Source organism: Symphalangus syndactylus, chromosome 22, assembly GCF_028878055.3.
Source record: "Symphalangus syndactylus isolate Jambi chromosome 22, NHGRI_mSymSyn1-v2.1_pri, whole genome shotgun sequence".
NCBI lineage: Eukaryota > Metazoa > Chordata > Mammalia > Primates > Hylobatidae > Symphalangus > Symphalangus syndactylus.
Window position 1 is genome coordinate 57,757,947 of NC_072444.2, and position 14,222 is coordinate 57,772,168.

The 14,222-nt window shown below is 40.4% G+C and overlaps 1 protein-coding gene across 11 annotated transcripts in view; it reads right to left on the minus strand.

Moving 5' to 3' along the window:
* Positions 1 to 14,222, minus strand: part of NCKAP5 (NCK associated protein 5) — a 1,005,982-nt gene that overhangs the window by 267,785 nt on the left and 723,975 nt on the right. The gene's annotated exons all lie outside the window — the stretch shown is intronic.

Genomic DNA, 14,222 nt, shown 5'->3' on the forward strand with positions numbered 1-14,222 from the left:
TGAAAGTCATCTCTTTCTCCTGTCCCTGAGAGTCCAGTCGTAGGTCTACACAGATGGCTGCCAAGGTGGTATGATTTGAGGTGTGCTGGGCAAGTCCTGTTAGTCCCCTAATATCTCCCCTGTATTGGCCTCTCAGTCATGAGGAATCAATCAAGATAGGGCATTTCAGGAATCAGACGATACAGTAGAGAACAAAGGTTCTGACCCTGATGGAATTCAGGAACAGATTTCAGGAGTCCTGGTTTCCCATAAAATTATTTGAGAAATACCATGTGTATACATGAGTGCATTTCCAGGTTAGAGAATCCAGGGCTTTCATGGTATTTTCAGAGTAATCCATGACCCATGAATGGTTAAGGAGCTCAGGACTGAGTCAGGAGATCTGGTTCTCTATGCTTGTCTGGCTACTAGCTGGCCATGTCATCTCAGACCGAGACTCTCCCTGCACTGGCTTCAGATTCCTACATTTTTGAAGACTGCCTGGTTAAAGTCTTGGTGCTGCACCATGTCTCTGTGTATAAAGGGCCCCCTTTCCAAGACTGCTGAGGAAAATGGCCAAATGCTTCTTTTGTACCTGCTTCCTATGGATCCCCCTCAGCTCAGGGAATGGTAATACTTTAAGACAGCATTACTGGAGAAAGGTAGAGGAAAGGGGAATAACAGAGAATGTCAGAGAAAGAAGGGGGAGGGAGGTGAGAAAGAGCGAGAGAAGAATGCCTCTCACTGATATAGGGGTATCTGTGAGGCAAAGTCAAAACACCATTGACAGAGGTGGTCTTAGGATCAGGTTCTTGCCCCAGCCTCCACCCATTCATTCCCTCTCACTTCCAAGTATAGCTGTAACATTCAAATGTTTGAAAATTCATTTTTTAGAGGTTTTCAACTGAACAAGGGCAGGAGGAGAGGAATTACATACGTGTGTATATTCATGTTTAGTTTTTACTTTTTAAATTATGAAACCATCGTGTCTTCCAATAAATAATAAAGTACAAGGGAATAATTTTTTACTGGCTTCCTCATTTGTTTAATAGTGATGATATGAAAAAAATGACCTTTTAAAAACGCTTAAACGTTTAACTTTTGATCCCAAGTCTTCTCCCCACAGCTTAATTTATTAAAACTAAACACATCTTGACATTATAAATTAGGAAAGATGAGAGGGCAGTATACTATAATTAGAAGCGTGGGCCAGGCATTCTACAACTACAACTATTATAAGCCAGCTTACTGAAAATTTTATTGGGTGTCATTCACACTCAAGTAATGAATGAAGAACCACCACTCATGAATCAGGCTTGAATAAGGAAAGTTAAAATTGAAACAATTTTGGCAGTCTCTGTGGACTGAGATCAGCCTTCTTTCATTCATAGATGTGCTTCCTTCATTCATGGAGGGGCTGATAATACGAATGGGTAGGGTGGGTAGAAGAGGGAAAATCTTTCTGGCCCCTCTCTGCATTTTAGCCTCCGGGCTTGAGACTCATCACCAACACTGCTTATCAACATGGAAGGGATTCTGTTTGTTCAAGTGCTTGTAAGACCCATTTTTTTTACATTAGTTAAATTTTTATTTGCATTTTATTTTTTCTCAGTTTTTTTATTTCAATAGATTTTGGGATACAGGTGGTTTTTGGTTAATGGATAAGTTCTTTAGTGGCGATTTCTAAGAGTTCAGTGCACCCATCACCCAAGCAGTGTACACTGTACTCAGTATTTTAGTCTTTGGCTGAGCGTTGTGGCTCACGCCTGTAATCCCAACGCTTTGGGAGGCTGAGGTGGGTGGATCACTTGAGGCCAGGAGTTTGAGACCAGCCTGGCCAACATGGTGAAATCCTGTCTCTACTAAAAATACAAAAATTAGCCAGGTGTGGTGGTGGGAGCCTGTAACCCCAGCTACTCAGGAGGCTGAGGCAGGAGAATCACTTGAACCTGGGAAGCAGAGGTTGCAGTGAGCTGAGATTGTACCACTGCACTCCAGCCTGGGTGGAGTGAGATGCTGTCTAAAAATATGTATATATACATAGTAGTCTTTTATCCCTTACCCCCATCCCAACCTTACCCTGAGTTCCCAAAGTCCATTATATCATTCTTATGCCTTTGCATCCTCATAGCTTAGATCCCACTTATAAGTGAGAAAATATGATATTTGGTGTTCTATTGTTGAGTTACTTCCGTTAGAATAATGACCTCCAGTTCCATCCAAGTTGCAGCAAAAGACATTATTTTGTTCAAAAGGGCCTATTTTTTCTCACTATGCAGCTAATGTACCAGGCATAATCCCACAGCATTACTTAAGAGCTCATAATGGGCTTGAGACTAGAAACAGTCCCCAAGACAGAGTCCATGTTCTGGTCACCCTTCAGGGCTCAGAGAACACTGGGCCCTAGCTGTGATCAAATTTGGTCATCGCTGCCGCACTCTAAGACTTTCATGGGGTATTTACACTTAAAACATTTAATAGAAAGACATGGGGTTATGACCTGTAAATCCTTTTAGTTGGTTAAATCTATTCTAAGAGCAAAAAGTAATACAGAAACTGAGTAACAGTAAAAAAAAAAAAAAAAAAAAAAAAAACTAGCAACAAGCTAAATGTTCAACAATAGGGTAGTAAAATGACCTGATTGACAGGATATTATGCAGCCATTGAAATGATGGTAGGAATTATTGTAGGTATCATTGTGGTAGGTACTTATGATGAAAAGTTAAATTTTAAAAAGTAGTAAAAACTTATTTATTCTTTTTCAAAGATCTGGATCTCTAATCATGCCACAAGATTATAGTTAAGAAAAAAAGAAAAATATCCCATAAAGAAAAACAAACAAACAAACAAAATGTTAACATTTTGCCATGGCAGAGAGGTGTTAAGAAGTGATACTTTTCTTCTTCTTTTTCATTTATTCGATAATTATATTATCAATTATATTACACTTGTCTTACTGTTATACCGATAAATATATTTATAATTAAAAGAAACAATATTACATTAACATATTAATTAAAATTTTAAAATATTTTCTCCTACATTAATTCATTGGCTACATAAAGGCAAAAGTAAGAATACTAAAAGTCAAGTTGCTAGATTTGGAATCTAGAGACAGTGAGTGAAAGTTGGCCAAGTCCCCACCACTGTCAGAAACAGTGCAAATCCTCAAAGACAGGGTTGTTAATACCCAGTCTAGAGCTCTTTAGCCCCCAAATCAAAAGGCTATTTCTGGCATAAAAACAATTACATCTACTAGAGAATGTACTCAGGGAAAGAAAAATCTTCTGTTATTGTACTGGACCTCTGCTGTTTGTACCTATCCATTCCAGCACTATCAGCATCTCCCTGTGACTTCCTTTGGTGGACCACTCTTCCCACATTCATAGTCCATTCATATAGTTTTCGGCAGTGCCTACCCTATGTCCCAAGGCCATGGTTATGCAATGGCCCATGCTGGACAATCAGTGTAGTCCAACCAGTTTCAAGCTTATCCAATGAGACTGAGCCCTGGGATGTTGGCTGGAATGACATTCTTTCCACTGGAGTGGCTGAACCGGCAACACAGAAATCTGGTGTTCCTAGGTGACCCTTTTTACTATTTGGAGAGATCCTGCCTGAGAATAAGATAAACCAGGGAGAAGCACAGCTAAGAATAAGGTAACATGATTCCTGGTCCCATGGCCTGAAACCTGGGTCTAGCAATTCCTGAGACTTGACAACACTGGATGTTACATTTTCATGAGTCAACAAATTCCATTATCTCCTTTTAAGCCAATTTGAGGTAATTTTTATTACTTGCAATCAAAATACTCCTGACTCATATTCTACCATTTCCCAGCAAAGTGTATACAAATATTTTCTGGTTAAAAAATAATTATTGATGAAAGAAACCATTGTAGTTCTATATCATGTAGTCACAATTGTCTGTGTTCATTCATCACTGTTATGATCTATGTCATATTCTTCCCTTGGGCGAAAATATTTTAGCATCTTACAAGATGCTAAATAAAGGGGCAAATACGAAATGAAGCAATTACAACTATCTGTTTTGTCTCAAATGGGTGTGTTATAGTTCCTAATTAATTTTGGCAAGTCAACAAATAACTTTATGTATGTTCATTCACATTTGACAATCTGAATATTTATGATGTTTAAAAATAAGTTTTGATAAACATATCTTAATTGACAGAGCAGAAAAGGAGGTTTCTTAACTTGCCATCTATATTCAATCTGGATTTAGACTTTTCAATAAACATTAAACATGAAAACATCTTTATTAGTGGTAATTATACATAATTTAGATAAGTGATTCTGAAACTTTAGTATGCAGCAGAATCACCGGGAAAACTGGTTAAAAAAATTTATTGCTGGCCACTGCTTCCTCCCTCTCCAGGTTTCTGATTCTGTGGGGCTGAGGTTGGGCCTGAGACTCTGCATTTCTGACACGTTCCCAGGTGATGCCGACACTACTGGCCTAGCAACTACAGTTCAAGAATCACTTATTTAGACTTTTTTTTTAAGTTTTGCATTTTGCTGTAATTTTTATTTGGTGTAAATTATAATATGTATTTTGTGTCTCTGATTAAAAACATGAGCCCATGTTTTCCCAGATGCAGATATAATTTAGACCTGAAAATTCTGGACACAAAGATAATGATGTGCTTTAAAGGTGGATGGGAAACAACAGAGTTAAAGTAATTTGGGCAAAACCTTGATTAAAATAATTCATTATGGAATCCAATCAACCTTAATTTCCAATACATGACATGACCACTCAGGTATTCTGCTACATCAAGCAAAATTCAGGCTCAAATGTTCTCCTGCTGCATTGATTAGCAAAGTTCACCAGGCCAAAGTAATCAAGTATACCACAAATTCCTAGGTGCCTTTTTATCTCTGCCTAAAACATGCAACTAAGTGGTCTCTGTCTGCCAACAGGAGTAACTCCTAGGAAGAGCAACTAAACAGTTTGCTAAAACCTGGTTAGTCTGCAGGAAGTCATTTAAATGATAGAATAATTCAGGAATCTGATGATCTCCAAGTACAATGCCTTATCACTTTGTAATTATTTGATAATACCAATCCACTTCATTCAGGTAAGAGGTTCTGGGACTTTAAAATCAAGTAGGATCTGAACCTACCAGGGTCTGAACTGAGTTTTACAATGTTAAAGCACAACATCTTACTGTCTTCCTCTGGACATACCCAAATGGGTTTTCTCTGTCTGTAAACAATGACATTTCTCCCTATCTTTCCATTCAAGGCTTAACCACTAATGAAGTAAGAATCTCTCATATTTTAACAACTAAGATTAGATTATGACAGAAACTTCATTATAAGTCACATGTAAAATATCCTCTTTGATTGCATATCAATTTGAATATAGTCCATTTTAACATACCTTGTCAAAATAAGAATATATATTAAACATAAAAATGTGCCAGTGTTAGCTGCAAGGCTAGTAAATCACCAGGTGGAAATACGGATATTTATTTCTGTATAGTGAGGAAGAGTGATAACATAGATGCCAAGAGCTGAGAGAAATCTTACAATCTGCCCAAACCCCTCTTTACACACAGGAAGGAAATAAGCTCAGAAAAGGGTAATATTTTATCAAAGGAGTTCACTTGGCTGTAAAAATGGTGTTGCTGGTCATAAAGTTTTTCATTTTCCCAGTGGAGAGAGTCACCTTTTCAACACATCTGCAGAAGACTTAGAGCAGGGTGGAGAGCACAGATGTTGCCAACAGCCTCAGGTTCCAGAAAGGCCCTGAAAGCCGGAAGCCATAGATTACAGTGGAATCCACCCAACCAGGCAAAACTCAGCTGAAGTCAACATGCTGCCCTGTGCTCAAATCAGAAACAATTGTGTAAGAACAAGCCGGGTGAAAAGACCTTACCAATGAGAGTTCAGAGACTGCAGACATGAGTATGTAGCCTCCTGGGGCTGAGTGAAGTGTGACCACACACCGGGTCTGCTTTAAGAGTTGTGCAGCATGTGTAGAGGGGACAGAGGAATGAGAGTTTGCTCTGCTCTTTACTGCTCAGATGGGAACTTGAGTTGTGTTTGGCCAGATGCCATACTCATAAGGCATATGGAGAAATGAGATCATTCAGGGAGATAGATCAGAATGGTGCAGGGACTTGAACCATGTCTTATAACGCAAGAGCAGGAAAAAACAGTGGTTATCTAGCCCAAAGAAGAAATGTTTTGGGGGCAGGGGGGATATGGGAGTTGTCCCTGGATGAGACACGTTGTCAGGGGAAGAGGGATTCAATTGTTCTATATGGCCTTAGGAGGCAGATCTAGCACTCATGGATAGAATTAGTGGGAGACAGGCTTGAGAGAAACACAGAGAAGTAATTCTAAAAATGAGAGACATTCAAAGTGAATGACAACTAAATACAATTTTATCTAACATTTTTACTGAGTCCTTATTTTGTGCCAATTTCTGTGTTAAGGACCTTAAAACTGTCATCTCATTTCATCCTTCCAACAACCCCTTGTTAGGTACATTACCATACTCATTTAAATATAGAGCAATGACAGCTGGAAGAGCTTCAGTAACTTGTCCAAGGTCGCATAGCTGGTTAGTGCAGTAGCCTGCATTAGAACTCAGCTATCTGCTAAGCTTCGCCACCTCGCCACGATGTTGCAATGGGCTACTTTGGGAAGTAGGGAGTTTCCTGTCACTAGGGTGGCCATTGTGGGCAAACATGGTGTTGTAAGTACCTTAATATTCTCTTCGAGTAGGAAGAACCTACTGTTCTATGCTTTGTCCTGAAAGAGCCACATTTTGAGCATGTAGAGCTATCTTTATATAAATAAGAGAAAATGACTCTAAGGACATTGTGAACATGTCATAGGATTTTCCCTTGGCCCAATCCCAGCCAAGAAGTTACTGCTTTCCTGGAACCAAGAGGATAAATGAGGGACTGTGGGCAAAGGGAAGACCTCACCCAGGCAGCAGAGATGGGTTCAGGAGTTAGAGAGGCTCTAGGCAACATGACGAAACCCTGTCTCTACAAAAAAATACAACAATTCGCTAGGTGTGGTGGCTTGTGCCTGTAGTCCCAGCTACTCAAGAGGCTGAGGTGAGAGGATCACTGGAGCCTGGGAGTTGGAAGTTGCAGTGAGCCGAGATCACGCCACTGCACTCCAGCCTGAGCAACAGAGCTAGACCTTGTCTCAAAATAAAAAAGTTTGTACATGAAGCCAAATTATTACAGGATGTATTTTTGAAAAGTGAGAGTTATAAAACATTAGATCAAAATGGATGAAATAAGTTGTTGTGTTTCTTGAACATACATATAACAAATTCAGTCTCACAGGGATATGTCATTTTTATCTAGAGGATCAGGGTTGTTTCGAATGGTTTCTTATTTGTCATATGCTTAATGTGCATTCAAATATGGGTGGCAATCCTTAAAGAAAATTAAATATGCTGTGACTTATAAATCAAATAGGAGGACTATAAGAATGATAAACTTTCAGGTTGTTAATAAGAACATTTTTTGAAAAGTTTTTATTTTGGGCACTAACAAAAATTAAGAAGACATCCTGTAGAACTCTTCATAAAGGTCATTAAACGGCATTGCATAGCATAGCTGATTTAAAAATAAGATATGCTAATTTATGTACTGATCGTAGAGTAAATGGAAACTAGCAATAATGCAAAATAAGGGAGTCTATCCTGGGCTTTGTCACTTCTTGGTTCATCAGTGTTAATAATAAAGTGTAATTTTAAAATAAAGTGATTCCTTCAGCAGATAGTACACGATTCCCTGCAGCTGAAGAATGGAAAATAGATTAGTTCCATGACAATTGTCTTGGCTTATCATCCCTTTAGCAGGGCCCCTCTGCTTGTTTTAAACCCTTCTATTTGTATGTGAAATCTACTGCCTGTGAAATTAAAACAAATGTTACAATTCAACCCAGCGAGCTCTGTCCAATAGGAATTCAAGGTGAAATGTGGCTCACTGTCCCAGCCCTCCAGGAGCCCAGTGCAGAGAGGACAATTGTTTTCTTTTAGAGCTTAATTCCCAGATATGGGAAATGAGGAATTCACAAGATTTCACTTCGGGAGATTTCACGATAGAGCATTCCTTTGCTAGTTTCATTGTCACCTGTCCCAGGTAACTCATGAAGTCTTATGAGAATTGCCTCTTATTCTTCGGGAAGGATTACTGTATACCTTCTGCGATGAAATTAGCCCCAGTGCTGAGATACACAAACTTGCTACCCAAACTCAACTCACCCTGACCTGAGATGAATGGGGGATTGCAAAGTCTTTCTCTGAACCAACTTCTCAGCATTCTCACAGATGCCTCATGAATGCTCAAGGGAATACAGGTAAGAGAGGGGAACTGAAAAGTTTCTGTGGGCAGCCTTAGATAACGATAAACGGTAATGATGACAGTTATTTTTATCTAGCCAAAATAGATCCCACTTCATTTACTATTTTCTATCAATGTACCCTTTCTCTGCACTCTTCCTGGTGCAGTGGTACAAGCGGGGCTTCAAGGGAAAAGTGGGCCCCTTTATGAATGGCTGGTTAGGGGGAGAAGCTTGGCTATATGTGGATTTGCAGCTCATTGCAACATGATTCATCTCAGTTGGTTATGTGCAGAGAACAGCTGGCAGCAGGTACCCAAATAGTTGCAGAGAGAAGTTAAAAAGGACTGTTGCCTGCTGAGAGCGCAGAGGAATTGCTTTAAGGACTCCCTGAAGCACAGCCTGCAGCGAGCGAAGGGGCACAGGCAGGGAGGCAGAGAACCAGCAGCCGCTGACAGGCAGTTAGAGAAAACAGAAATCGGCCATTCAGAGCAAAGGTTTGGGGCCCTAATTTGAGTCTAAAAGGTGGAATGGAAAATGGTAACAAGCTCTTGGAAAGCCCCAAAGGAGAGGCTGTATGAAAGAAATAGCACCACCCTCCAGGCCCCTTAATTCAATGCCAGAGATGAAATGTACCAGTACAGAAGGAAATCTTGGCCGACGGGAACAAGGCCTCGTGGAAGCCCCGGTTTCTGAGATGGCTACAGAGCCAGGTACAGCACTCCGCCCCTTCTCTTGCCTTTTCCCCACACCTCCACTTTGGCAGGTAGGTAGCAGCCCATGGTCACAAGTAAATCAGGTCTAAAGCCTAAAACACCAAAAGATTAATATATGGTGTTGGGCTGATTCACTATAACTAATTCGTTCTGCGGAAGGAAAGAGAAATTCAAGGAAATTCAAAGAAGCCTGTGAATTTTTGGTACAGTAACTCAGAAGCAACAAAGATCCAGAGAAATTTAAACAAGAAAAGAAACATGGTGAGGAAGAAGGACAAGACCCACCCCCCACCCTGCCCCACTCAGGGATAAGAAGCAGCAAAGCAGCTGGTGAACTAGTGAGGCCTGGGGGCCAGTGATGAAGGAAATCATCCGGAAGCCTAGGAACAAAATGTCATTTAGGTCTCACAGTCTGCAACGAACACATCCTTATTTCCGTATTCTGAGGCTTTGACATCTGGGACCTTGTTGACCCTGGAGGGTCAGTCCCTTCAAGGTTAGCTGATTGCTAGAGACAGTGAACAACTGACTCATGAGCAAGTTTTGCAAATGCAAGCCAACGAAGAGCCCACACCACCTCCAACCAGCTCTTTGTCACTCTCACACGAGGGGCCCCTGTGCCCCAGAGCCTGCTGAAATCATTCAAACTGCCAACTCTAGACCTGCTCTCCCTGCCTTGTTTGCTGTTCCTTCCCACAGAAACCACAGTAAGGATTCCTGCCTGGAGTTTCCCCTCTTCCCCTTCCTCTATCTCCAGACAGACCCTGAGCTTCACCTGGCAGCCCCCTCAGGGCATGGCATGCCCCTCCTTTTGAAACCTGTGAGAATAACAACTATCTTTTCAGTAGCCCTCATCTCCTAAGCTACTGGCTTTGCCATACCTACATAAAGTAAAAGCTATATTTAAAAACACGGCTCCCAAACCATGTGTCACTCACTAAAAAAAAAGTCCATTCTGATACCTCATTGAAAACTGTCATTTTGTAACAGGTGAATATGGAATAAATACATTAATGTTTAGGCTGGGCGCAGTTGCTCATGCCTGTAATCCCAGCAGTTTGGGAGGCCGAGGCGGGTGGATCACTTGAGGTCAGGATTTTGAGACCAGCCTGGCTAACAGTAAAACTCTGTCTCTACCAAAACTATAAAAATTAGCCAGGCATAGTGGTGGGCACCTGTAATCCCATCTACTCGGGAGGCTGAAGCAGGAGAATTGCTGGAAACTGAGAGGTGGAGGTTGCAGTGAGCTGAGATCGTGCCACTGCACTCCAGCCTGGGCGACAGGGTGAAACTCCATTTCAAAAACAATAAAAAAGAAAAAAAGAAATTAATCTGTTCACTACACCTTCACTCCTAGATTGTATCTTACTAAAAATATTTTTGAAAAATGTCTCTGTTTTAAAATTGTGAACTGAACTAGTTTAAGATCCATATAAGATGATCAGATAAATGTCTTTTTATATTTTTCTCCAAGAACATATTATCAGTGAATTTACTGAATTTACATCTGGCTGGCATCAAGAGGTTTCAATACTACATAATTGTTATAATATCATTATTATTCTTCAATATATGATTATTAAATCTATTGTAATAATTACATGGCGATGCGCATGGCTTAGATTCCGTGTGATGATCCACGAAGCTCTTATACCTTTGCAATGAGGCCCCTGGGATCAGTTTTCAGACGCTGAGGATGGGGTAAGGTCATAAATGGGGTGTGCATTCAAGAATTTACATTCATCTTAGGAAATACCCAGACACCGCTTTCAGGGAAAAGGGAAAAAGGCTGTTTGTTTTCTTATTTGTCTTTCTCTCATAAAACTGGACTGCAGGGAGATTTTTGGTGATTTGGATTTCTGAGGAACCCATTTTATCGTATGAACTTAGAAACACCTGCACATCATATGCTGTTTGCCTGCAGTTGCTTCTCATTTTAAGCTGGAATTACCTACAGTTACCTCCCCCAAGTTACTACACTGTATGGGAGGCAGTCTCCTCTAAATGAATTCCTGATCATCTTAGTATTTATTTTATGAGATTACCAAAACCAATTCGACTTGGCCCCAGGAATCTAAGAAGCAAAAAACAAAACAAAACAAAACAAAACAAAACAGAAACAGAAAAAAAATGATGTCACAGCAAAAGGTATTTTTCCTGTTTCTAAGAAAGGTCTTGTGGATATGATTACAAATGAGACAAAGGTAAGGGAAAAGACTCTTATCTTGGGAAAAACGATGCAAAATTTCGCAACTGCTCATGTTCCTTGTTCTGTTCTTAAAAATATTTCTTCTTTACTTTGCTGGGTTGAGATGCTGTCCTTTCAAAACAAACCATGGACACATGTTACAAGTTGTATCTTCTTTAGAAACACAGTAGAACCTGCTTTCTAGAAGAGCCCCTGCCCACCGTGACAGCTGAGCAGCAGCACTTACTGACTCTGAAAGGGAGGCTGAGCCTGGCCTGGGTGTGCTGTAACTAAGGCGTTCCAATTCCAAAGGCAAAAAATGCTATTAAGCAGCCAAGGATGTTTAAATCTAGAAAGTTCAATTCATAAATTAAAACAAAGATGTATTTCAGATATTTCTGAAACAGGAGTAATTACCAAAACTAAGACTGTCGCGACTCTTACACCATGATAGCTGCTGTTTATAATCTCTCCTCCCACGTTCACATCTTAAATCTCTGGTCCTTTATAGGACTTGGGTCACACTGCTTTGGTTATAAAGTAAAACTGCATATTTCCCACTCCCTAAGTAGTGAGGCTCTAGGGTCGGAGCTCATTTGAATGCTGACGAATCAGATCACCCTCAAAAGGTTGCTATCAGAAATCAGACTACGTGGATATTTTACAGCATTTCATAGTTTCAGGGAGACCGTGTTCCTGACTCAGCATGTCAAGCCAATACCTATATAACAAAGGCATTTTTCTGGACCCCATTCTAGAGCCACAATTTTTTCCCCCAAGGCTATGTAACATTTTCTCCTGGCAAACTATTAGAGTTAACAGAATGCTGTGGTTCTGTTCTGGGGACTGCTCATCAATCATACTGCTTTTTGAATCACGGCTTGTGTAATTTTTATTCATGACACTTCAGTAAATTACTTAGAAGCATCACATCTAAAACAACCCAGGGACTCACTAAACAAAAAAACAAACAAACAAGATTTGGGGTTTTGTTTTCCAATTCTACTAGTGATATACTAGGCTTTAACTTGCTTTGTAGAGTAAGGATTAAAATGCTTAACTGGCTGTAACTAAGCAAACCGAGTCCTTCTGATGAATCAGGCCAGCCAGCTTTCAGTTTCTGACATCAAAATTTATGCTCTGTGAAAAAAAACAAGGCCATGGCTACGTAACATTAAACCAACACACAATTAACAACACTTTGTTCTAATTATCTCTGGGCACATTTAATGTTGCCCCTATAGTTCATTTTCCTTCTTTGATAGCTCTTAGAATATTTATGGAGATTAGTCCTTGATGCACTGGCCTTCTCTGAGATCTGGGGTTTTCTTAGAAGCTCCCACACAAATCTGAGCCATGCAAAGTAACATATTTATGCAGATTAATTCTTGACATATTGGCTTTTTCTATCATCTGAAGTATTTCTAATAAGCTTCTACCTAAATCTGGCCCTGGCAATGCAGGGCAGTCACAGACCCCCTCACACCTTGGCTTACCTCACACTGAGAATGTTTTTTACTTTCCCTCAGCAGTTGGTCATAACTGATAAAAGGTTATGTCTTGATTGAAAGAGCTTCCAGGAGTTGGAGGGCCAAAAGGGCTGCTGTAAAACAGCAATGGAGATGCTAATAAAACCCAAGGTAAGAGGAATCTTTGGCTGCCTATTACTGAGAAACCTAAATTGCAGACAAGTTCAGCTTCCTCCCATCAATAGTGAGAGACAGGCCAAAAGAAAACGAGCACTGATCAAAGGCTTTTGATGATGGTAGAACTTCAATTTATAGAATGCACGTATTTTTCTACACTACAAGGGCGTTTCTTCTGAAGTCACTGGGGGCATTCACTTTAAAGTCATAAATATTCTCTCCATAGCTCAGGATGGTTTGCAGCGCCACTTGGCGTGTTTGTTTGGGCATGTGATTTGATGCTCTACGGATGGACTGAAGCCCCACGAGGAGCTTCACTGTGGAAAGTGAAGGGGCTGTTAGTTAAGAACACCTCTAAACTGATTAGAGGCTTGCCGAGGCAACTGCACGAGTTTTAAACATAAACATTGTCAGCTCTTCATACTGATGTGTTGGATAGCTAGGTAGTTCCATGCACTACCTGTCTATCCAAAGAGTGTGAACAAGCTAAGTAACCAACAGTGAGGATTAAATAAATGGCACTTGCACATATAAACAGGCCGAGCCATTCGGCCTCATCTCTAGCCATAGGTGCCCCGGCCCTTGACAGGCTCATGTTCTGAGGGCTCCTTGAGGCTGTTTCAGGCTTTTCTGCTTTTGTCTAGGCAATTCCCTCTGCTCTTCATTTTACCATCTTTGCCTGGAGAACTGGCATAAAGCCTCAAAGACTCACAGTTCAAATGCCACTTCTTTATCTCTTTGCTTTCTCCAAAACTAATTCAGTTAGATACTTCTGTCTTGGTGCTCCACTGGGCCTTGTACATACCTTACATTTTTCTAAAATTTCAATGTGCTTTATTTTTATTACCTTAATTAATTAGTATATTTTTAATTAGTATATTTTTGTCTTCTTTCCAACAGTGTGAGTATCTCAAGGGCAGAAAAGATGCTCTGTATCTCTTTGTAATTCCAGCATCTAGCAGGAGGCCAGGCCTAGAAATGCCAAAGGAGGGAGAGGAAGGTGTGCTAGAGAGAAGACAGACAGGCAGACAGAGAGAGAGAGAAGAGAAAAAGAAAGATAATATGCCACAGAAGGGAAAAAAAAAGACAATATCTAAGCATTAACATTCTTTCTGGGTGGTATTAAAGTAATTCTGACATTTAAATAACTAAAACACAAGAATTTTGCCAAATCTTTGATGGAATTGATGGAACTGCTGGTTGAAATGCTCCACCCTCCAGAGGCCAAGAGGTGGGCCTACAACTGAAGTCAAGCCAATGAGATCCCTCTCTCTGGACTGTAGGAGCTTTGATGGGATGACTAGGAAAGAGATATAGCCTTTTCACGGTGCTGCTGATTTGGTGCCATCACATGGA